The 27,348-nt window shown below is 32.0% G+C and overlaps 1 protein-coding gene across 10 annotated transcripts in view; it reads left to right on the top strand.

Moving 5' to 3' along the window:
* The window catches only part of LOC123703740 (hemicentin-1-like), a 321,559-nt gene that overhangs the window by 207,715 nt on the left and 86,496 nt on the right, over positions 1-27,348 (top strand). The gene's annotated exons all lie outside the window — the stretch shown is intronic.

Below are 27,348 nucleotides of genomic sequence, written 5' to 3'. Positions count from 1 at the left end.
TTGTCATCTTCTTAAAATGAATCACAAAATGTGTTGGTAAGCGCATAACTCGAGAACGGCTGAACCGATTTCGATAATTCTTTTTTTATTATATTCCTTGAAGTACGAGGATGATTTTTATGTAGAGAAAACGTAAATATGTACCACGGGCGAAGCCGGGGTGGACCGCTATTTAACTACAAAAAAAGCAATTAAATTTTCGGAAAAGTTCCAAATGAGGTACTCTCATAGTAAGACTATAAATGGTGGCCTCAGTTGAAAGGGGTGCTCGTCGGGATTTGATAATTCAGTTAAAACATTTTACAACGTAACCCAAGTTAACTTCAACTGTTTTATAACTTAGTTTAACTTAATTAAGTGCAAAATATTGTGTTTGTTAATTTATGTAACGGTGGGGATGGTTTGCTACCGGCATTCAAATGTTAGATTAAATGTAACGTTAGTTAAAAGATATATCACGCTTGGGAGTTGCGCAAGGATGTGAAGTTGGGCCAACTCTTCTCTTTGAATATGTAAATGAAGTTGTGAGTTAATGTTAGAAAATTCGTAATTTTATGTTTTATATATTTAGTATGTTGTATTATTTAAAAATAATACGAATGTAATTTAAGATAACTATTAATACCCTTTGTCTTTTGGCAGTATGTTTTCACTTTTCATTCTCGAGTCGGTCAATATTTTTGTAATAATTTCATTATTTAAATCACTGCATAGTATAAAACAAAGTCGCTTTCTCTGTCCATATGTCCCGTTGTATGCTTAAATCTTTAAAACTAGGCAGCGGATTTTGATGCGGTTTTTTTAATAGATAGAGTGACTCAGGAAGAGGGTTTTAGTATATCATTTATTAGGTTTTAGACAAAGCGGGCGGAGCCACGGGCGGTAAGCTACCTAGTTATTACATAAAATATAGAATCAGGTAGGCTTTTTGCTAAAAACAAATAATAAACTATCATAGATTCAAATAGATATCAAGATAGATTTGTTTCAAAACAAAATTTCCCATAAACTCAAAAAGTACTTGATTGATTTTTATAAATTTTCACCAATGGGTAGCGTCGTTCTCGTGGAAGGTTTCAGTATACATTTCTTTAAGCTTTCGACAACGCAGGCAATGTCACGGGCGAAAAGTTAGTGCAAAATTTTAGTTTTGACACAACCGAATCCGCAGGCAGAAAGCTAGTTCAAAAACATAATATTTTAAACGCCTACATCACCACAATGACGCGAACCGCTCAAAAAGTTTGTCGTAATCCCGCGTGACGAAGGAAATCCTCACCACCTAAAGACAATATACAATCCATCACTTGCGTTATCGTGCGAACATCACAACATACATCATAACCATTGTTCGCTCAGTTCCCTTGTATCCGTTTCCGCGCACACCGAGCCAGCAATGTAGGACGTAATAAATTGTTTGGAAAAATGCATCGTTGGATCGCGCTGTGTTTTCCTTCCTGTGTACAGTTCGGAATGTTACACTTAGAACCGTGTTATTTGGGCCGTGAACTTTTATAATTATAGTGTAAGTAGCTTGTTGTGAGTAGATTGTGTTGTTGTTTTCAGTGTGTCATTATTGTGAACAAAAGTTGTGTTTGTATATTGAGTAATCAGATGATAATCAGTATGAAATTATATGTTTTCTTTTTTAGGTAGTGTGCTTTCTGTTTTGTATATTTATTTGGTGCGTCACATTATATAGGTACATTATATTATGCCGTGTCTGTCTATCTGTCTATCTGTGATAAACTCAAAAACTACTGCACCAATTTTCATTATGTTTTCAGTTTTCACCAATTATTGATAGCGTCATTCTCGAGGAATATTAATAAAATCGAATAAACGATACCTATTACATATTTTAATTTATTCCAAATTAACTGCCGCTTGCTTATATATTTTTGCGAATATATTTGACGGAAGAAGAGGCCCAAGGCCATTTTTAAAAAGAGTGACGTCAGCAATTCTGACGTCACCATCATCAGGGCAGGCGCTCATACTCGAAGTAGAACGCCTGTAGGTATTTTTACTGCCCTTTTATTCCACGTCGTAATTACAGAGAGAGCTCCGAACGCTCCAACGGCCGGCGCGTGAATGTGCTCTGTGCCGTCGGACGCTCGTATTTAAATTAAACCATGACTCACAAGAATTAGTTTGAGAGTGTTGCCACTCTAATTTTTGCAATGAATTTTTATCATTTTTAACAAACATTAATTATTTCGTTAATTTAACCACTTATTTAAAAAGATTTAAGTAAACTTTAGCTAGTTATAATTATTTAGTAGTTTGACGGTAGTCGTTTATTGTCATTGCGCCGACACGGCCATACTGACAGGCGGTGCGCGCTCTGCACCAGCCTCGTTGTAGAAGTCTGTAACAATGTCAAGTTATAATCTTGGCATGTTTTTTGTCGGACTCGGAGAGTCTCGAAGGTTCTCGTAGATTTCTCGGAGGTTGGTTCTCATAGATTTCTCGGAGGGTCTCGTAGATTCTCGGAGGTTCTCGAAGGTTCTCGTAGATTCTCGGAGGTTCTCGAAGGTTCTCGTAGATTTTAACTGTTTTATTAAGAAATCAGTTTTTTGTACTCACATTATTTAATCTAAGAAGCTAATCATGTTCTGACATGAAATAATGACAACTATTCATCCACAAAATACTAAACCAAAGTTACGTCTAACACGGCCATATTGACAATCGTACGTCCTCGTACGCCTTTTCTCGTATTACAACACTACGGTAGTTCATCTCGGGATTTCAAAAACACACTGCCTCGGCCACACTGACCTTACATAACACTAAACACTCCACATGACAGAAGCAGTCCGTTCGCGTATCATGCGACCAACACCTACTCATTTGTGACATAGGCAGATTCTCGAAGGTTCTCGTAGATTTCTCGGAGGTTCTCGTAGATTTATGCTTATCACAAAGAGAGGCGCAGATAGCACGCACAATTCCTTCGATGAACCACACTCCCGTTACAATAATCCACGTAACAAACTTTTACTTTACACAACGCACGAGAAAAACACAAACGCCAGTATGCCGTTACAAAACTACGTAAACGTTTAAAATTTAAAAAGAGTGAGCTTGAATTCTATCCAACTTCTGATGACGGAAGAAGAGGCCCAAGGCCATTTTTAAAAAGAGTGACGTCAGCAATTCTGACGTCACCATCATCAGGGCAGGCGCTCATACTCGAAGTAGAACGCCTGTAGGTATTTTTACTGCCCTTTTATTCCACGTCGTAATTACAGAGAGAGCTCCGAACGCTCCAACGGCCGGCGCGTGAATGTGCTCTGTGCCGTCGGACGCTCGTATTTAAATTAAACCATGACTCACAAGAATTAGTTTGAGAGTGTTGCCACTCTAATTTTTGCAATGAATTTTTATCATTTTTAACAAACATTAATTATTTCGTTAATTTAACCACTTATTTAAAAAGATTTAAGTAAACTTTAGCTAGTTATAATTATTTAGTAGTTTGACGGTAGTCGTTTATTGTCATTGCGCCGACATATTTATTAGTTCTGACTAACAACCAACTTTAACAGGTAACTTTTCATTATTTAAGTTAATATTATGCTATAGTTCTGTTATTATTGTGTCATTAAGGAAGGTGGACCCCAAAATATAGGCTGTCCTAGTTTGGGGTCCAAATGTTACATGTTTGTATGTTTGTTTGTACTTTGCTTATGCTTCATGTAGGCATTAAATAAGTGTACGTATTTCATAAAATAAGATTCCCACATAAAATAATTATTTAACACCCACGAAGTCCTATTACCTATCATAAATACAAAGAAATGTTACAACATACATTTAAACAAAAACGATTAAATAGGTCTATACAATAAATAGGTCTCCCTATTCTTCCATCAAACACTACATTCTAATAACAGTCTTTCAAACATCGTAAGAAATAATAACTCTATTATTAGGTACTAAATGATGGACGATATTACAGGGAAATCCAGTGTGGATAATAGTATAGTAATTATTTAACCACTGTCCGTTTAGCGCCGTTTTGATTGGCTGTCAATGAAAAATTATGGGTTATTATCATTGCTATATTGGTCTAGACAAAAGAGCCCCTGTAAATGTCTTAAATGAATAAATAAATATTTCAGGACAATTTTCACACACGGCACGATCTGATCTGTGTTATGGAAACCAGATGGCTGATAAACATACATATATAATTTTAAATAAATACTTATATAGATAACTAGTGGTCCGCCCCGGCTTCGCCCGTGGTACATATTTCGCAATAAAAGGTAGCCTATGTCTTTTCTCGGGTATCAAAATATCTCCATACCAAATTTCATGCAAATTGGTTCAGTAGTTTAGTCGTGATTGAGTAACAGACAGACAGACAGACAGAGTTACTTTCGCATTTATAATATTAGTATGGACATATATAATTTTAAATAAATACTTATATAGATAATTAACACCCAGACACAGAGCAAACATCTATGTTCATAGCACAAATATTTGCCCCGGGTGGGAATCGAACCCACGACCTCTGGCTTGGAAGGCAGGGTCACTACCAACCAAGCCAACCGGTCAGTCAGTCGAAGCAGTATTACTTGTGTGAAAGAGACAGCGCTATATAGGTCATCTAGTGCTATCTCTTTCCCACTAGAAATAATACTGCTTAACGACATCATGATAACACCTTTGTGTTCTAATACAAACTGGATGCATTTTAAATTATAATAATAAAGTATGCCTTTGTTAGTGGTGTATCTTTTATGACATAATATTTATTTATTTGTCTTCAACAGGAATCGAAACCAGAATTTCTAGCTTGTATCAATATTTGCAAAAAATTAATATCTTGAAAAAATATAATATGAATAATTTATGCATAGATTTACCAAAACTATATTATTTTATCAAATTGCATAGCCCCAATTAATATTGAAACTATCAAAATAATGACGAATCATAATTAACATTTGTGTTAACTCGATAATTACGTAATCAGTTAATTTATTTAAACATAACTATTTTATTTATTAAAGGGACGAATTTTCAATCCATGGTAAAAAAATTACCATCAAATATTTTAAAGTTAAATTTATATATATATGCTATGCTTTCTGTCTGCGGCTTCGACTGCGTAATAAAGGAAAACGCGCATTATTCCCGTTTACGTTGAATTTCTGGGATAAAATCTATCCTATGTCTTTTCTTCACAAAGTATCTCTGTATCAAAATTTCATTAAAATCCGTTCATCGGTTGAGGCACCAGAGACAGACAGACTTACTTTCATATTATTTTATAATATTCAGTTAGGATTCGACGAATAAGTTTGACCTAAAATTTGTAATATCGCCTGTAAATAATATATTATTAACTTCGAATAGTTGTATTTATCTTGTCTAAATAAACTTTAAGTTTTAATTTAATAAGAATTGGTGTTAACGTATTTATCTCGAAAATAAACTTTTAATTAATCAAGCTAGTTATAGTAATTACAAGTCTAGAAACAGGGTCTAAAATAACAACGTGTATCGTTCAATATATAATTCAAAGGCCCGTAGCTTTAAATTCAATTTTCCACGAGGTTTATATTCCTTTTGACGTACGATACAGAATAAACTATGAGCTGAGAATTGTTTTCAAAATGTTTATTTATTTTTAACCCACTTTGAAGGGTTTGAAATATCTTGTGATGGTTTATTGATTATTTTCTTCTTTTTTAATACATTGATTGCATAAAGCTCTTAGCTTATTTATATTACCAATTCATCAATTAAATTCAATAGTTGTGTGTGTAATGTTATGTGTGTGTGTGTGTTATTAATGTTTTAGATTACAAATATAGAGATCTTCTATGACTAATTTACTGATTTAATGTTTATCGTGTCAAACTCAAACATTTATTTATTCAATAAGACGTCTTCTAGAAGCACTTTTGAATCGTCATTACATATTTTTAACATTTACCGCCTATTCGGCAAACAGTATCTATGGAGAAGAACCGGCAAGAAACTCCATAGTTGCCCTTACTGTCATTAATATAGTTCTTAATCTTTCGATTATAATTTTTTAATTATAACTGTACTACCCAAATAAATTAAAGCTGGAAGAAAAAAAAATACCGTTGTATTTTCGTTTAATAAAAACTTACAATAAATTTTCACCTGAAAGTTTATTTTCCGCTACAATATTATAAATAAAAAATCAACCAAACAACCTTGTGTTATATACAAAACATAAGAATTCATCAGAAAAGAATACGTTTTAAAGTCTAGATATGTTCTAGGCATTATAAATTGTTTTATATTCAGGCCATCGCACAATACTCTATTGTAGACTGGATACAAATGCGAAAGAATTCTAGTTCATTTGAAAATATTTAAATAACTATTGTACAATATTTTCTATTTTCTATTTCGTTATTGTAACCATCATTTTATTATTAGATATTCGACTTACAAGACTTTTAATATAACAAAAATCCCATCCAAATCGGGATGAAAACTCTATGTGTTAATCCAAGTCAACTTCTATTTGTGTGCCAAATTTCATAAAAATCGGTTCAGTAGTTTTTGTGTGAAGGAGTAACAAACAAAGAAACATACGTACTTTCATATATACATAATATAATATAAGTAGGATGCTATATATTTTCTATGTGCTATGTGCGATATTATTATGTATAAAATGTATCGACTGCGAGGGAAATCGCCACCTTTACGACGGCTTGAATTTCACAAAGCATTAGTTGATGTAGTGATGTGCTAATATCTTTTTATCATGTCGATAAATATATTAAGAACTACTATTTATCTAAATGCATTAAGCAAAGGCATAGAGAAATTTTTGTTCACTTAAGTACAATAAAAACTAAAATTAAAAACTTAACTTACAGTTTTGTTGTATTTTATTTTAAGATTGAACTCTCTATTCATAATATGTATTTTTTGTATTGAAAACCAAAAACGATAAAATTATATAACCAATTTCAAATGAACTTTTGAAATGATTATTTTAAAACATAAATCATATGTTAAGCATATAATAATACATAATATAAAGAGTTCATGAATTCATATAATATGCTTTATAAAAGAATTTCGTTTCTATATTCAAATCTCATCTCTAACAAGGACTCAAAAAAGTCATTCACAATTGCGTCGTAAATTTATCGATAAATCTCTATCGATATATCACACCACTATCGTAAGAAGCGCTTATTTCACGTGACATTACGCAACTGGACCTTCACAATGGCTCGACCATCACTGACCGATTGGGCTAAGTTATAAGCTGATAGTCGTGGCTATAGTTTATGAATTAACCTACCTATTTACTTCCACTTCACTCGCATAAATCAGAAAATATACTTGAATATAAAAGTGTGTTTCAACTTTCAATAATATATTCGTTCTATTTATCTAATTTTTTTAATTCACAGTCTTATTTTAATAAACCTTTTAAAAAGAAACTCTTGCATATTTCCAAAGCTTAATACTGATACTTCGTATGAAGTTGAAGATTTTGTTTGTTTGAACGCGCTAATTTCAAGAACGCGGCACCGATTTCATAAATTCTTTCACCATTGTACGTACGTAAACTACGTGTGGTATAAAAAAAGCCAGGATGAACAAAAAAGACGTGTGGCACTCGGGGACTGCCGCGGTAAAGCTATTGCATAGCATGCCTTCAAGCCACACCTCCGAGCCCCTCGGAGTGGGGAGCGAGAGGTTTTTTCGTTACGGAATTTCTCGATTCGGTCCCCGCGCTCAAAGCCCACGATAGAAGCTATGCAACAGCATAAACGCTCCGCTTATAACTTGTACCACACAATGGTCGAGATTGCGACGATTACGAGTAGAATAGGTGATTTTTGCTAATAACGTACATTCGGCGTGAAATCCCTTTTATTTGAGACCCATTGATTAATTCCCATGTGTCTTGGGGGCCAGCAAGATCTCGCTTAGTGAGAGGAAAATAATAAAAAATGAATTAGTGTAAAAGGTCAGATTCAAGATGAAAATTAATTTTGAATTTAAAATTGATCTGTAAAGTGTGAGAAGTACATAGGTATTATTATATCTTATAGGCTTGTGAAATATTTTTACTGAACATTTATGTGTCAATTATAAATATATATTATATTATGTATGTAAATATCTAATAAAATATTATAAAGCTGAATAATTTGTTTGTTAGAACGCGCTAATCTCAGGAACTATACTGGTCCGAATTGGAAAATTGTTTCGGTGTTAGATAGCCTATTTATCGAGGAAGGCTATAGGCTATATATCATCACGCTAAGGCCAAAAGGAGCGGAGCAATGCGGGTAGATCCGCAGGGCTCAGCTAGCTGTTTATAAAAGTACGAAAACCCCAAAATTCATCACGCACTGTAAACGCACTTTCGTAAACAATTCACGCGAATTTCAAACAAACTTGTTTACAAAACGCTTCAAAATCGTTTTGTTTCAACTCTATTTATCATTGAAATATAAAATGTGGCGAGATCTTTATGGTTTTGACAGAGCAAACATGTTGTACAGAGTAGTGTGGAATAGAGAGTTTGTTCAAATTTATTAATATGTTGACATAGTGGTTAACATAGTGGTTGACATTGTGCTTCTTTTTTTCGTATTTGATTTCTTATGTTTACGTATTTATCAATGTGTTATGCTTATGCATGTATTGATACTTGTTACGAAAAAAATAAGCAATAGTTATCTATTACTAAGAACAAAACACACAAATGTACAAATATTCTTTAATCGTCTAACTACACAACAAAAATCCCTATACCCATAAAATATTTCCTTAAACTGTTAAGATGCCAATAAATACCAAACCGATGGTCTTCACTAAGTAAAATGGCATTAAATTCAAATAGCAAGCGATTCCAACCGGCCATGACCACACAAATGCCTGGAACAAAACAAAAGAATAATAAAAAATACAACGTTGCGTCTGAATTTATTTACTCTGTGGCCGTTCCTTTTAGAACATAGTGTTCTTTCTTTCGCGAATATTTTCTCCGAATGCTCCTTGAAAGAGAAATAGAGTCAACATTCCTGTAGTGCTTTGTATATATTTTAATACTTAATACATAGATACTTTAATTGTTTGAGAGAATTGATAGCAGTGTAGCAAACTATAGACATTACAGCTGTTAGTGAAACAATTTTCAAATTATTTAAGATTCACAAAAATTATGGGATAAGAACTTTTTTGCTGTTTATAAACCTATATAGTTATTAGTTAGACTTCGACTGTTAGTTCATATTTTTACTTTTTCTAAGCCTTAATCATCAGCTAAGTTATCCTGGATAATAATATTATGACAATTTTTTTAAGTTTAATTTAATAAATACTGCTACGAGTGTAGTTGATTCAATTGCTTTAAAATTATTATGCAGTTTCAGGTGTAGATAAATAAAATAATATTAAATAAATAAATTAAAATTAAAATTCGATCAGGTTATTACTTACTAGCTGCGCTCCGCGGTTTTACCCGCATTGCTCCGCTCCTGTTGGTCTTAGCGTGATGATATAGCCTATAGCCTTCCTCGATGAATGGGCTATCGAACACTGAAATATTTTTTTAAATCGGACCAGTAGTTCCTGACATTACCGCGTTCTAATAAATAAACAAACAAACTCTTCAGCTTTATGATATTAGTATAGATTACTATTGTAACTAACTCAATATGTTTGATACTTCTTGCTTACGTCTATTGTGTCTATTTTTCTGTTTCGAGGTCTTGAAATAAATTCCTTTCAATTCTCGAAAAGCAGTAAGTTCCAAGTGTATCTGGAGGGCGTGGTCGATGCATATTTACTGGCCAGAATCCAGTGTTCTGTTGCAGTGAGATATGGTCAGAGCTGGTGCCAATTTTTATAGATATTAGTGAATTCAATTCTTTATTTTGGTGTACGATTTGAGATTACAATGAAGAATTAAATGAAAATTTTGTGTTAAAGATAGTTTTGTGTAGGTTTTTAGGGTAGTAAGTATGCTATGGTAGTATGGAAAAAATTGTGTGGAATAGAGTTATTTACGAATTAAATATACATTGAAAAATAAATTAGAATATTATAAATTACTAACGTATGTATATTTATATTAGTTTCTGCAATGCTCGTGGTAATTAAAGAATGTATAGGTAATATTATTATAATGTTTTTTTAATCCGTCTCTTTGTCTATATTTCGTTTGTCCGGAGTTACCTTTGTAAAAACTGAACCAATTTCAATAAAACTTTTACTAAACGATAGCGTAAAAAACAAATATTATTCTACACTTATCTACAAATTTAACCAACATTAACATTACGTCCATTCGAAATAAGACACATTTTGCATTACACAATAAATTCAAAGGTACAGTTCACAGATAGGAGTATTTACGCTATTGGCTTGCCGCCAGGCTGCGCTTGTCTGAAACCGCATATTCTCGTTTGTTACGGTTTGGAGAGATTTTTGAATAAAAAAATTTGAAAAAACGTTACTAAATTAGATAGATAAACTGATAATCTCTATATAGGTTTCTCTATATAGCTTAGTACCTATGGGAATCGTGTCTTGTGTGAAAATTGTCCTGAAATATTTATTTATAACTAGGATTCCGCCCGCGGCTTCGCCCGCGCAGTCAAAGAATAACCCGCATAGTTCTCGTTCCCGTGGGATTTCCGGGATTGCGTCATTTTCCCGGGATAAAAAGTAGCCTATGTCCTTTCTCGGGTATCAAAATATCTCCATACCAAATTTCATTAAAATTGGTTCAGTAGTTTAGGCGTGATTGAGTAACAGACAGACAGACAGAGTTACGTTAGTTACGTTAGTCATACAAAACACTATCAATTATTATTATTTATGAAAGAAAAACCTGTATTTTTATATAAAAGCCAAGTCATATCCAAGTAAAGTACCTTGTCAAAAGCACAAAACATCAAGCGAATTAAAAACTTCTTCACAAAACATCGATTCCACAATCGAGAAGTATAGTTCTTAGAAAGTGAGCTTTTTCATATTATTTTTATACACTATCTATAAACTTGGCTCTAGCACGGAAAAAACTAATTAGATGATTTACAAAATGTAGCTTCCAATATATGAATGTATTATCAAAATTGGTTAAGTACTTACCTAGTTTATTTAGGTTTTTTTTATGTCTATATACTAATATTATAAAGCTAAAGTTAAAGTTTTTCTAAAGTTTTTCAGAAACTACTGGTCTCATTTGGAAAATTATTTCGCTGTTAAATAGCCCATTTATCAAGGAAGGCTATAATATTATTATAACATCACGCTTAGACCTACAGGAACGGAGCAATGCGTGTCAAATAGCAGGGCACTGCTAGTTTTCTATATGATACTAGCGGTCCGCCCCGGCTTTGCCCGTGGCGCCCCGTGGTAAATATTCACGTTTTCTCTGCATAAGAACCATCCTCGTACTTCAAGGAATATAATAAAAAAGAATTAAAGAAATCGGTTCAGCTGTTCTAAAGTTATGCGCTTACCAACACATTTTGGGATTCATTTTTATATTATAGATAAAGGGATGAACACACACCAGAAAAATGGATAATTTTCATATTATTATATTGATATTTTGCTAAAGATACATGACTGCCAAGTATCATCAAAATCCGTTCAGTAGTTTTTGCTTCAAACATCAACAAACATACATTCTTACATTTTTACATTATAATATTTAGGTTACATAAAATAAGGTTACAAAAATTCGTACAAATATATAGTTTAAAACACAAAGTGCATATTGAGACAAGTGGTTCTTTGCCAAGATTTATGTCGTGGCACGCGATTATCTGTGGGAAGATACGACTTACGTATGACGTAAGAGCCAGTCTCCTGTGTTTATTTATATTTTGTTATGTACTAGCTTACCGCCCGCGGCTTCGCCCGCTTTGTCTAAAACCTAATAAATTATATACTAAAACCTTCCTCTTGAATCACTCTATTTATTAAAAAAAACCACATCAAAATCCGTTGCGTAGTTTTAAAGATTTAAGCATACAACGGGACATATTATGGACATAGGGACAGAGAAAGCGTTTTGTTTTGTTTTATACTATGTAGTGATATGAATAGGCTAAAGTTAAAAAAAAATAACTAAGTTAATAATATTCTCGTTTTATGTCGGTCAGAAATTTAACTAAAGATCTTAAAATTAAGCTTTTTCTATTTTACAATACTATTAAAATATTATGATATTAAAATTCAAAATTGCTAAAATTTATGTTCCTTTATGACTGGGTTTCATTAATATTTCGGTACGCAATAATACGAAACAAGTGTTTAATAATTAATCCAATAGAATGTCAAAAATCTGAACATGGTTAACCATTTATGTAATAAACTAGGTATTTTTATATATTTTTATATTTATTTTCTTTTTGATTGCGCCTTCGCGTTTAACCAGCATCGTACATGTCTTTTATTAATATGGTTGCCTGGAAGAGATTGCTTTAAGCAATAAGGCCGCCTTTTGTGCACTTACCGTATTCATGTTTTCTTGTTAAATTATGTTTTTATTACTGGTACTTGTACAATAAAGTGTCATAAATATTTTTATGGTTCAAACTTACATTTATGTCATGCATTTGATGATGTACTGAGTTTGATATTTTTAGTTTTACGGCATTCAAAACTATTTACATTAATCTTACATGATAACACAATGATAACAGTACTGGTAGGTAGTAAAGTAATGTGCGTAACGGTAGTAGTAAAGGAAACCAATAATTTCAAGAATTTTAATAAAACATAAAACACATCAAGTACATTAGTCTATACCAAAAAACGTCCCTCATCTGCACAGCCATTCCATCCGTAAAAAATTCACAACGCAGTGTAAAAATAAAAAAGTTCCAAACTAAAGCACTTAAAGTTTTACGTCGCCGGCTCCTAGACTAGCCTGGTGTCTTGCCAAATGTATACTTTTGCGACACATACCGTAAATAGATTATATCTTTCCTGTTATTGATGATACAGTACCTGTTTATCATAACTTTTCATATACAAATGTGGGTAGTTTATAAATACTTTGGCAATTTATTTGTGCCTAATTTATGATGTTGTCAATGTAATACGAAATATTAAGAGAAGAATGGTTTTATTTTTCGTTTGTTCGTACAGGATAAGTGTAAAATCTATATTACTGATTATAAATATTTTATAAAGAATGGAAAAATTATATTTATAAAGCGTTTGAATGCCATAAAACCAAAAATAGTTTGGAAAATCCAAAAGTGCACGCCTCATAATCTCATCCTTTACAATAAAATTGATTATTTATAAAGAGTACACTATAAATATAAAAAAGAAATAAAATAAAACAGTTGGAAAAGTAAAGAAAGCGGTACCGTATTAATTGAGCTATTTTTCTTGTGGCCCCACCTAGATGTGAAACTGCGCAGGTTTAAGGGACTGACTACCAACTTATTTTTTTAAACCTTGGCTTATAGTATAAAGAATCGAGTTTATAATGGTGAATTTTGAGTACACTATAAATATAAAAAAATAAAGAATATAATATATAGATATACTAAAATTATAGAGAACAGTCGATATTTTTTTTTTGTTTATTTAATAAAAATTAAACCACATCGAATCAGACCCTGAAAAATGAAAGGGTTCTATTCCTGAGCATACTCAAGCGTAAGAGAAAAAAAAGACTCGATTAGTAAAGTATTTCGGTCGCTATCGTGTTAACAAGAAAATCCTCCGCACATACAGACACACGGACGTCCAAGACAGAACTTTTTTAAACTGTTTTTTAACTAGTTTAAAAAACAAAAATGACATCAAAAATATCATAAATGTTAAAAATAGTGTTTTTTCTTAATATGTGTGTGTATGTATTATCTTACAAGTGCAATGTATGATACATAAAGACATTTTAAGTTTGAAAAATCAGATGTTTTGCGCGAAGTGACAGTAGTACCCACCTCAACGCTTCGCTTATGAGGCGTGCAATATCAAATTCATATATTATTACTGATTCTCAAAAGTGTTTCCCTTGTACCTAAACAGATACACTATTTCTCGATAACATTCAAACTAACTTTAGCCGTGCCCCGCGATTTCATCCGCGAATGAACCCGACGGAAAAGCAAGTATTTTTACACCTACCGCCATTATAGTAAGGTTATGGCTAGCAATGCCAATCCTGTATTTTGTTTTGTTTTTATCCCTCTGAACCCGGGCGAGACCAGATAAACGGTTATAGTTTATTATAATTCAATTAATTATTTTACTTTCATAAAGGTAACATAGCAATAATAGCGTATTGTGTTTCTCAATCGTACTGAAAACCGAAAGCATCTTTAAATCGTCAGACTTTAAAAATACAAATACAAAGGATTATTCAAATAAGATTCTCTGTATAATTCCTGAAGACATTCTTTTTCCTCTTAAGAAAAACCAAACAACGTTGCATAATTATGTCTCTGGCAGAGTTAAGTGTAGTCATCTCATTATAGCATCGAAATTTATATCGTACGATACGATCACGACACGATATTTCATATTTATAAATATTATAACTGTTTAAATTTATACTGTAATCTTTATAATTTTAGAACGATGAATATGCATTTGTTTTTATAAATAGACTACAATAATTAACGCGACAATCATTCGAAACCCTTTTTTATTTTCGAATATTTTAAAAATCAGTAAATCGATTATATCTTCATTGAGTTCACTAAATACGATATTATTGTATTAAAATTTAAAGTCAATTTTATCTGAAAAGTTGTGAAACCGATTACAAACCTCAGGATAATTAAATTTTAATTTAAATTTGCATTTAAAGTGATTCCCTTTAGTGGTTTTGTGAATAGAAACCTTGTAAACATAATTATTCCAAAAGATGCTAGAATTAATAACAGCTTTTCATGAATAAATTACTTTGTAATAATTATGCTAGAATGTATCTTATAAACTTGTAAATTACCTGTAAGCCCTCTATTTAGAACTTAATAAACTTATAATTCAAAGTACAAACATAATAATAGGTCTTTTACAATATCGTGCAACAATCAATTAGAAAAATTAAACATATTACCATAATTTTCCTTCTCCAACTAGTAATTTACAATTAATTACATGCATATGTTTAGCATGACTTAAACCTTAAACCAGACGCTCATTACGGTGTTAACACCACACGATAAAACGTAACGACACGACTGATCGTGACGTGTAAATGGCACGTAAACGGGTAACGATCGGAATCGGAATCATTTCCATAAATAACAAGATACTTGAGCGGTTAACGACATTTTTAACGTTTTTAACGATTCATCTCGTTATCTTCGTTATTAGGATTACCTGAGGGTGGTTTTTTATGTAAAAAAACTCTTCCAGTAGGGTGCGTTTATAAGCTTTTACGTAAACATTTGGCTGCCATTTTGTATTAGTATAAAGGGAAAACTCGTATGTTGTAATGAGCATTTACAGGCTGTTTTGTTTTAAAGGGGGTTTTAGCTTTTTTGATATTACCAAAGCTTGCAAAAAGATAAATTAACTCATTACAATCACATACATACGTTTAGTAGATATAAATATAAGTATCTATGAGTTGAAAAAAGAAATAAATATAATAGCGTTGATCCGATTGTTCTTCTTTCTTGTTAAATGTGGCTAATTCTAGTTTCTATTAATTATATTATTTAAAATTTTTTGAAAGACTGGTTTTGTATTATGTTCTTTTATATTATTCGTAGTAGTATACTTCTGTGTAATTACTCTCCTAAATATTCCTGCAATTCTTTGAATATTTATTTTCATTTCTAATGGTAATGTCGAGTTTCTATTGTCATTACTTTCACAGCAATTAGTATTTTGTATTTCTTAAGAAATACAAGGCAAGTTGTAATGATAGATATACATTTTTATCAAACATTTTTTTTTTGTTTCTTTGTTGTTTAATATTATATACTTATGTCATGATAAAGTTCTTTAAAATCGGTCCAGCCATTCTCTTGTAAAGCTAAACCCATCAGTATGGGTAATGTAGTTTCCTTGCTATATGAGTGATTTTTTTAAACGGTTACCTATGTATGTTTTAAACAGTCTTTTTCAGTCAATTATAATATATAATATAGGTAATCTAGAGAAATACTCGTCAATTTTAAAAGTTACATCCTAATTTGGTATTTATTTTTATCTAGCTACCAAGGAAACCCATTGAAAATCTATTTTATTTAAACCTCAAGTTTGCCAACAAGTAGGATTCTGCCCCCTCGGGACACAGGACGTCAACGTGCACTGAAAATGCGGAATCTAAAGTTATTTCTGACTTAAGTTCTCATGTTCGTATACAGTAAGTTATTCAAGTAGGTATTATATGAATTTGTCAAAATAACGCAAATGAGAAAGATAAAAAAGCATTGCTTTTGTGTAGTGTAAAATAAAATTAAAAAGAAATAAAGCAAAATTTAAGAAAAAAAAACACATATATTATATAATAGAGAGGGAATTTAAATGTAAATTAACATCATAATATTATGAAACATTGGTAAAAAAATGTTAGTTGGTAAGGATGTAGCCATCTCATAGTACTTAATAGAGTTAATAAAAACGGGCGGTTTGAGTCAAATCGTATCACATATAAATCCAATCTTTACTCCATATCACTATAATAATATCACTACTCTAAAATTAGATCATCGGTCACGTCTGTCTATTCACAATATACTCAGAAACTACTGAACCGATTTTCATTCTGTTTTTACCTCGGATAGCGTAGTTCTCGAGGAAGGTGTTATGTTAAGTTTTCTGGTACTCCCACCTGCATATTACACACACACACACATGCAAACACACACATTAATTTATTTATTTCATAATAAGCAATTAACAGGTCTTACTCTATAGTTGTACAACTTAATTACCTAAAGTCAGTTCTAAAATAATAAATGTATCCAAAGTACTAATCTTTAAAAATAACTTTTCGCAACATTAGCGCTACTAATGCCGTCGACTTAAAAAATTCATCGATAAGCGAAATTATCCAAATATTTCACCTTTCAGCTTGCGATAGCGCATAATGCATCGCCTGGAGCTTGCCAATGACAGCTTGCCAAATTGATAGTGATGTGCTGGAGTTATCGACAATTTGTGTAGTGGTGGGAAAGTATCGAAAAATTGTGATTTCGTTTTCGTTTATTAGTATGTTTTCAATTAAGTTAGGGTTTTCCATTTTTTATTGCTTTTTTAAGTTAAATTTTCGATATGATTTTTGTATTGATATCGAACGTTACGCGTTATAATAATTATTTATCCAGCGTTAGACTTATAATAATTAGTAGTGAATGTTCTAATTAAATGAGAGAAGATGTAAAAATATTTCAATCAAATCTGTTCTTAATGAACAGATAAATTAAAGATAAATTTAAACATTTCAATCCACATCAAAATACCATTAACAATATTTAACACAAGGGTGAAGGTTCAAACTCCACATTAACAATAACATTACCCGGAATAAATCAAACTTTGAACCTACTACAAGCTCAAGAATAACCACTTCACTCTAACTCATTTAACCTCGATACCCTCACTTACAACGTTGAGCAAAATGCATGCCATAACTCACTTTAACTACACTAAGATCACATAAATCTAATATACTAAAGATCCACAAAACAAAGCCAAGTCTAGTCGATAATTTATCGATAACACGAGAGGCGTGGCCATGGAAACCGTCCAAGACATCGATAAGGGTACAACACTAATGTGTTGCGATTTGTGATACGGAGATTTAGTGATGCGTTTTTACCGATATTTGGCGATGTAAGGCGGTGAATAAGTCAGCGGGAATTTTATTTTATACGAGTATTTTGTAACTTACTAGGGAATATGTTTTTCTTACAAACTTAGTTCTTTTTATGAACATCTGACAGAAAAAGGGCTTTAGGGCTTAAATTGAAAGGTAATTTTAACTCAAAGTAATAGTCAGAAAGCAGATTATTCCAATTATTTCGTATAATATAATTTGTAGACGAATTAACAAGATTTTTAGCTACACTATTTTTTTTTTGTAAGATATCATTATATTACAACTTAGATAACAATATAATATTTACATTATTAAATAAGTCTTTCGTTGTTGAAAAACTTTGTAAAATTACAGAGAGCAAAAGCTGTCATCTGACTCTGGACAAGGATTTAAAAGTTTCTTAAAGCAGAACTCAAACATGTTGTGTCTATTATAATTCACGACTTTCTTTTAGGAAGTTCATTCACAAAGCAAAAAACTAAGAAAAAGTACGACAATATTCATAAATCTTACAAAGGGTGTATAGAAACATTCACACAGCCTTTTTAATTAAACTAGACACCTTATATTAATATATAAGTTCTTAAAATCTTCAGAGCGTTACATACAGGAATTTCAATTTGAAACAACAAAGGAGCGAACTAAATTAAAAATGGCGGGCCGTAAATTAAAAAAGTAATTTGCTTGAAATTTTTTTTTACGACGTCTCGTTACAGATACGGTAAATATTTTTATACCTATCGTATATATTTATGACGTTGTCTTGGAGTTTATTATTTTTCATTTAACTTGATAATATGTCACAGATATTTAGGATTTTATAATTATGGAATTTTCCTAGAATAGTCCGGTCAATTTTTATTAAATTTCTACTCTATTTTACATAATATTTAATTATGGGCTTTCAATTTGGTTTCCAATTTACTTGTAGGTACATTTTTATTAATCAAAACATATTATGCATTGTATTACCATTATCATCTGCCTACGTATTTTTTGTCTATTTTTAACCGACTTCAAAAAAAGGAGGAGGTTATCAATTCGGCCGGTATGTTTTTTTGTATGTATGTACATCGATTACTCCGAGGTTTCTGAACCGATTTACGTGATAATTTTGTTCAATGCGGGATGGTGTCGAATTGGTCCCATAAAAATTTTATTCGAATAGGCCTAGTAGTTTTTATTTTATGAGCATTTTTGTCTGTATTTGTAAATGTTGCAAGTGCAAGTTTGAAGTCGGTTGTTTTTAACGCAGTTATCACTTGTTTTTTAACCGACTTCAAAAAAAAGGAGGAGGTTATCAATTCGGCTGGTATATTTTTTTTTTTTTTTTTTTATGTATGTACACCGATTACTCCGAGGTTTCTGAACCGATTTACGTGATTCTTTTTTTGTTCGATGCGGGATGGTGTCGAATTGGTCCCATAAAAATTTTATTCGGCTAGGCCCAGTAGTTTTTATTTAATGAGCTTTTTTGTCTGTACTCGATGACTTAATTGGAATGTAGCAAGTAACTTTGATTCACTTCCCGGTAACCGATTGAGCTGAAATTTTGTATACGTATATAAATTGGATAGCGATGAAACATTATCATGACATAGAGCTGATTTGATGATGGAATCGGAAGGTGGCCATAGGAACTCAGTAATATATTGACTCAACTTTATCGAGTTTGGGCTCGTTTGATTCGTGTTGAAAATTACACTAAAAAGTATTAAATAAAATTAACTGCGTTAAAAACAACCGACTTCAAAAACGGAAAAGTAAAAAATAAAAAAGATTTGATATTATTAATTACTACATATTATTTAGATGTGCTATTTATTAAATAGGTTTGAAGTCGGTGCCAAACACTAAGCACTTAGTATTAAGCCCGTGCACCGACATCAAACCTATTTAATAAATAGCACATCTAAATAATATGTAGTAATTAATAATATCAAATCTTTTTTATTTTTTACTTTTCCGTTTTTGAAGTCGGTTGTTTTTAACGCAGTTAATTTTTCCTTACTCTACTGCAGGCATACGGGCCTCCTGTGAGGGTACAGACCATCATCCACCACGCTGGCCAATTAGGTACGGGCATATGTCACATGTCGAACTTATTGGTCCTTATTTCTTCTTTATATAAATATGTAATTCCATTTGAATATACTTCAAATGAATCCTTAAAACTTTATACGCATTCAAATGATTTCATACTACATAATATTTAGTATTGACACAGACACATTTAAACATTTCATACTATTACAAACTCAAATAGAACCTCCAATTAAAAAATTACAGTCAAAGAGTTAAAATTCAAAGGATTCACTTTTATACGGTTTTCACTAATTATTTAACACTTTGACAAATCAAACATAACCCGTTAATTAAATTTAAACCCTATTATGAGGGGGATTAAATTAAATCTGGCTTAACCAAGGACATTATAATGGACCTACAGTAATTGAGAACGGTTAATATTTTGATTTGATATTTTAATTATAATTTATTCAGGGTTAAATTGCGGTGTTGAAATAAAACGGTTTTAAATGATGATTAAAATTGTATTATTTATATTCTTCAAATAGTTACTAGTAACAAATTATAGGTTAATATTAAAAACATGATGGGTTCCATCAAAATTGATTCAGCCGTTGCTAAGTAATTTTCTATACGTGTATATTGGCAATTTTGTATTGCATGCATAAAATCACGCACTTCGCAGTAAATTGTTTTAAAACATAGAAAAAACATTTCATTAAAATGATAATTTAAGTTTCATATAACTTCTAATATTATAAAGAAATATCATAAAGAGGAAAGGTTTGTATGTATATATGGTTTTCACGCATAAACTACTGGACCGATTTTTGATGAAAATTGGCACAGACAAACTTTAGACCCTGAGAAAGAACATAGGCTACCTTTTATTGCGAAATATGTACCACGGGCGAAACCGGGGCGGACCGCTAGTAACTTCTAAAATTGTTAATTATGAAAACACAAAATAACATATCAATACGTATCCAATATAACATGTGAAGCCCGTTTATACGAATTCAATTCAAAAAACTTATATGTATATGAATCCGTAACGCAAACTAGTTTAAAATTCAATAACAGGAAGTTGGAAAAGTTTGACATTTCTCCGGACGGAGGTCGCGCCATCTTTCTTCCGGTTCTCAATGTCAATTATATATTGGGAATGTATTTTCAACCTTTGTTTTTTTAGGAAATTTACCGTGAATTCTGTATTTTTGAGTTTTGGTGGCAGTTTAGCGCGGAATAATAAATCAGATGTCAATATTTTTTTATAAATAAGTTAGCAGGTTTATTTATACAGAAGAAAACATTTAATGTTCTGCCAGCCTAAAATTATTCATTCACAAAATATATTGTATCCACACGTCTGGGCGTCTGATAAAATATCCTACTAATACATGCGAAAGTTGTAGGTATGTTTGTTTGTTTGTTACTCCTTCACGCACAATCTGCAGAACCGATTTTTATGAAATTTGGTACACACAAAGAGAAAACTTGTATTAACACATAGAATATTTTTATCCCGAAAATCATACGGGAACGGGAACTATGCGGGTGTTCCTTTGACTACACGAGGGAAGCTGCGGGCGAAAAGCTTACTTATATTAATTTAAACCGCTTCGAAAAACTCAACTCAAATAAATAAACAACTATAAAAATATATATTCACAAAACAATTCTTATAAATTATCCCAACATTAATTACGACACGCTTACCACGAGAGCGTTTACACATTTATCAACACCAGCCGAAAGGAGCAATCGCATTGTACCTAAATCACTTGAACGCTATGCAGGAGTATAGTTGTAAACACGGCTATTCGAGCAAGCAATGAATATTCAAACCCGCCGTGCCGACGAACTAACGTATGGTGAGCGTTAACCCGGATTATTTTGCTGTGAGCTCTGATTAAATTCTATAAGTCTGGAATATTCTAGAATGTTTAGAACGTTTGTCTTTGTTTATTTTGGTTCGTGTTTTGTATAGAAAGATTGAATCGATCTCTTGCATTTTGCAGATTAGTTTTAGACTAGCGGTCCGACCCGGCTTCGCCCGTGGTACATATTTCGCAATAAAAGGTAGCCTATGTTCTTTCTCAGGGTCTAAAAATTGTCTGTCCAAATTTCATCAAAATCGGTCCAGTAGTTTATGCGTGAAAACCACACATACATAGGTACATGCAAACCTTTCCTCTTTATAATATTAGTATAGAAAACATTTTCAGTATAATTTGTCTGTTTTTAACAAGTTATTAATAGATTCATCTGCCTGTATGTTTGTATGCAACTCGATTTTTACCTAGGTGGAACGCACAGATTTAATTGATTTGTATACATTTATCAAAGATTTGACAATACAATAATCATAAGTTTTTCTTATTAAAACGTATTTAGTTTTATTTCATTATTTACTTTTATAAAACTACTAGATTTCCACCCGCGGCTTCGCCCGCGCAGTCAAAGAAAAACCCGCATAGTTCCCGTTCCCGTGGGATTTCCGGGATAAAACCTATCCTATGTCCCGGGGTAAAAAGTAGCCTATGTCCTTTCTCGGGTATCAAAATATCTCTATACCTCATGTAAATTGTTCAGTAGTTAAGGCGTGATTGAGTAAGAGACCGACAGACAGAGTTACTTTCGCATTTATAATATTATGTATGGATGTCTTTTTAATTATTCTAAACTAGCGCTACAATTAACTACTAAGAAAGAGCCACAGAATATTAATGTGCCTTCATTCAAAAGAAAGTATCGTAGTAAATAATGTAGTACGAGTTGTACATACTTGTCGTTGTTACGTATCGAAGTTCAGATAATTCGGAATTTTGTTCGTTAAACTTCTAAGTCGAGTACACGTTAAAAGTTACACTGCAAACGTCTTCATAAATCTGCGGGTACACTGGGTTATTGAAGGGAAACTTCTTTATCGGGGTTGGAATTTTTTTTATAAAATATTAAAATAAAATAAGGTCATAAAGAAGTTTCACTTCTTAGTTCTTACGTGTGTACACTAGTACATGCACACATTTTTTTAAACGTAGGTATATCACATACGTTATAGATTATTTAGAAAAAAACTACAAGGAAATTCCCATGGAAATGCAATGTTTAAAGCAAAACAAACACATATATATCTTACTTATAATATTAGTAAGAAATAAGGATGCAAGAAAAGGGTAGGTATTTTTCATAAGTTACTAGGCTCCTATTCTGTGTAGCTTCATACTTCAAACTTCATGCTATGTTAATATTATTATCAACTATCTAAGAATATTTCGCTATCCTACTTCATCTAAAACAGGTCGATGCAAAAATTTTCCTTTTAAATTTATTATTATTAATACCCATTGTGCCTCCAGCCTAATCCAACTCACTCATAATCAAAGATAAATACACAATATTAGCAACCGCCTCACGTGGCTATCGAGAAGTTTAACAAAACTTAATGAAAGGCTAAAATAATCCTTTGGCTTCTGACTTTGTTACAATAATACGAAAACGAGGCTTAACAACTTCTCTATTGAAAATTTTGAAGAATAAACAGTTCGTAGGTATAACGTTTTTAAATAGGTAATACGTATGTGCAAAGGTAAAAAAATATTTTATTTAATACTTTATTTCAAAATCTTTCCTAAATCTCAATCGATTTTCATGACTGTTAACGTCTTTTAGCTGACTTTAAAAAAAAGGAAACGTTTCTGAATTTGACTCTATTTTTTGGGTTTCATAACATTACTTTCGACTGGGTGTGCTTTAAGACTGGGTGAATCGATCTTGATAGTTATTTTTTTTATTTCAATTTGTTGCCTTAGGTGTTGTGTCGTACCTTCTGACATTAGAAAATGGTTTAGTGTTTCGTCAAATTTATTAAGTATGTGAAATCGGTCTCGCAGTTGTAATCCCACTCATCATCACTAGATAGTAACAAAGTCGCTTTCTCTGTCCCTACGTCCCTATGTCCCTTTGTATGCTTAAATCTTTAAAACTACGCAACGGATTTTGATGCGGTTTTTTTAATAGATAGAGTGATGATTCAAGAGGAAGGTTTTAGTATATAATTTATTAGGTTTTAGACAAAGCGGGCGAAGCTGCGGGCGGTAAGCTAAAATATAAAACTTAAAATATTTCTTCTCATCTATCTCAATATTAAAAGAGTACACAATAACATTATGTACAGAAAACGTCAATTTTCATAACCACACATTCGTAACTAGCAAATAAACTCAACGCAACCTGACAGGCCGCCATGACACCGCACGATTGCCGCCAAAACTGACATGTGTTGACATCTGTCAGTTTCGTTACCCGCCATGTAAACTGTATAATTGTTTATTGTGCCACCGTTTGAATTAATTCACACAATCGGGATTAGATTCGGCTGAGATGTTATTTAATTGTGTTGTTTATTACGTGTTGAATTTATGTTTGTTTTGAACGGGAAAATGAGATATAATGTACCTACGCAGATTATGTTGAATAAATATTAAATGCTTGACAGATAATAAATATTGATTTAACTTTTAAAAACATGATAACGTTTTCTTCACATCACTATAATTATTGATGTGAAGCTTCTTTATGCGCGTTGGGAGTAAACTTTCAAAGTCGCGTCATGACAATACCGGCACATCATGGAATAAGACGATGAATTTTGTATCTTTGAATCTTGCAGTAGTTTCACTTCTGACACGTGTGCTCGGCACACACGCTCTTTTTTATCTATGTTAAATATTTTTCGGCTAGGCTTGTAATCAACATAAGAAATGGGGAAAAACGTCCCAATTTTGTATAGAACGTCTATGATTTACCGTCCATAGACAAAACTTATCTACTTTAAACTTGTAAAGCCTGTACACAAACTTCAATAATAAATCGCTCGATTCCGATACGATTCGAATATTTCGATAAAACATGAACTTTTGTAGTCCTCTGCGAAAAATGAGTTATGGAGATTTGTGACAGGGCGTTCTGAAATGTGCCTTGTGCGTGTGACATAAGGTTGTTATTAGAGTGTAGATGTGTTGTGAATGTCTGAGAAGTAGAAATTGCTGGGAAGGCGTTTCATGGATGCGTACTTTTTTCATTTTAAAGTTTGCTGAGTCGTGTGGAGGACGGATCCCTTCACACCTATTATTGAATTGCATTTTACAATTTCGACACCGTATTGGACGTATTTTTGAAGTGTTAGAAGGAAAATTCGATGACGAATATTCGCTTTTTTCTTAAAGATTTTATTTTATGAAGTTAAACATTGATAGTAAGATTTCAAGGAAAAGGCAATACCGTCACGTCACGTCAGTAAGGCAACGATTATGTCAAATCTTGCCAAAGAAGTTTCACTTCTGACACGTATGCTCGGCATGCACGCTCTTTTATTTTATAAAACAAGCATAAATCTATCTTAACACAGATGTGGTTATGTCATGTAACACGTAACAATAACTATTTTCTATTTTGGAGAATTTTCACGTAAACAATAACAAATATAACTATTTACAATTATTTATATTACTTTTCTATATATGCGTGACATATTATGAAAAAACTGTCACGCTGTTATTGAAACAATGACGAGGGACGCCCTCATATTGTAGTTCTTCTGTTTTATTATTTATTAACTTTTTCGCAGTTTTTGTATTATTTTTTAGTTTGACGTATTGGTTTCTAAGAGTAGATAACATAGTATATTCTTTGGTAAGTGAAGCTATCCTACTAATATTATAAATGCGAAAGTTTGTATGGATGTATGGATGTATGGATGTATGGATGTATGGATGTTTGTTACTCTTTCACGTAAAAACTACTGAACCGATTACAATGAAATTTAGCACACATATAGAGGGTAACTTGGATTAACACATAGGATAGTTTTTATCCCGGAAATCCCACGGGAACGGGAACTATGCGGGTTTTCCTTTGCAAACGCGGGCGAAGCCGCGGGCGGAAATCTAGTTATAAATAAAAATGTTTGTGATGATGATAATATTAATCTATATTTTACGAAAAAAAATTAATAATACAATACATACATACTTAATATCCCCATTTATATTATAGGTAAGCAGGTTTGAACGTATCCTATTTATCTTTTATTGAATAACTAGCTTTCCGCCCGCGGCTTCGCCCGCATTTTCAAAGAAAAACCCGCATAGTTTCCGTTCCCGAGGGATTTCCGGGATTCCTATCTCATGTGTTAATCCAAGTTACCCTCTATATGTGTGCTAAATTTCATTGTAATCGGTTCAGTAGTATTTGCGTGAAAGAGTAACAAACACACACACACACACACACATCCTCACAAACTTTCGCATTTATAATATTAGTAGGATGTGAAAACACGGATTCAAAACTATTTGTATTATTTTCCTACAAATACGAAAAACATTACACAAGTATAAAATCAATACACAAAATCACGACATTAAACACATTTGTAAGCGAATTAATTGCGAATAAAATGAAGGCAATCAGGTAACATCGTTATAGCAGGAACGATGATTGGCCCTAGAGAGTACAATCACGGGCATAACTTGTATTGGAGATTTTTTGATGAAATCGCCCTTTTGAACGAAATACTTTTCTGTTGAGTAAGAATTGAACAAAAGGGTTGGAAGTGGTATCTTCTTTATGTTATTAATCATTAGGTGTTAAGTTTGTTAGTTTAATGTTAATGGTCATTATTTTTATACAATAGTGATGAGAAAGGGCAGAATAGAGTCTCATTTCTAAATAGTTTCAAACGAACGTGATGGCAAAAAACTAAGCGTAACATATGCAATAAGCATATTACTTATTTTATTTCTAAAAACAACAAGGAGGAATACTAAATTGTAAGCCAATGCGAAATACACAACAATGTAAAATTTTCGTCAATTGTTTTAGATAGCTCTACATCAAAATATTATAATAATTATTGTGTCTGTAAAGAAAAAGGGTTGCAAGATAAAATATGCTATATTTAAGCATACAAAACAAAAAAAATATTCATAAATTCCACACTCCAAAAATAATTGGCACATATTTCACATAAAAAATATCGAAAAGCGCTTTTCTCTCCAACTGTATTTATCAGTCAGGAGTAATGACAAGGCATACTTATGAAGCTTAAAGTTCATTAGCTTCAGTTTTTGGTCCTTCGAAATTGCAATCGAGGTACTTATGTATTAATACGATTACTGGAGCTTAATGAAGTCTGTAATGATGGATTTAAAATAAAGAAAATTCGTTTCTTTTTGAACGTGATCAAGTAAATTGTTTTTACAGGTCTATCCTAGCTTTAAATAGTCAATTAAAAAGTTAAACTATCTAGTAGGTAACTTTGAAAGCAAGTTAAAAGTTCGAATATGAACTTTTAACTTGCTTTGAAAGTTCGAAATGTATTTAAATTGTTGTAACTTGTAACTCACTGATTGTTGGAACGAAGTTCCTTATCGTGCGTTGTGAAAGGGGGCTAGACGGAAAAAAATCTTACGAAAAGTTGTCACGACACTTTTTGCTAGAGTTGTGTTGTATTGTGTTGA

The sequence above is a fragment of the Colias croceus genome, chromosome 27, assembly GCF_905220415.1.
Source record: "Colias croceus chromosome 27, ilColCroc2.1".
Lineage (NCBI taxonomy): Eukaryota > Metazoa > Arthropoda > Insecta > Lepidoptera > Pieridae > Colias > Colias croceus.
This window is presented reverse-complemented; position numbering and strand designations above follow the sequence as displayed.